Raw genomic sequence first — 448 nt, forward strand, 5'->3', positions numbered from 1 at the left:
ACATATATTTATTGTATACATTTAAAAAAAATCATGAATATATATATTCATATGGATGTACACAACAAAGACAAATACACAGATTAAAATAGGCTTTTTCTTTGTTGTACTTGGGTCAAATATTTGTCCTTTTGTGTCGCATGCAAATAGTAAAATCAGTTTATGAAATTTTATACATACTTGAAAACTATGTATTTGTATTTGTAGAAAAAAATGTTTGTTTTAAACTTTAGATATATTTTGATTATTTTTTGCAAAACGAGCTCCATGAAGCAGTTCGCACGGCCCTTCAATTTGATGGCGAGCCCAGCCTTGGCAACGCATGAATGTACAAGCCAAAATTGTGAAAACCTGAAATATTCATACCCAATTAACAAGGGATATGATTGCACTAAGATGGTGTGAATCTAGCAAGGGCGCGTCTGTATCTCGCTACACCGACACAATA

The sequence above is a fragment of the Triticum aestivum genome, chromosome 2B, assembly GCF_018294505.1.
Source record: "Triticum aestivum cultivar Chinese Spring chromosome 2B, IWGSC CS RefSeq v2.1, whole genome shotgun sequence".
Lineage (NCBI taxonomy): Eukaryota > Viridiplantae > Streptophyta > Magnoliopsida > Poales > Poaceae > Triticum > Triticum aestivum.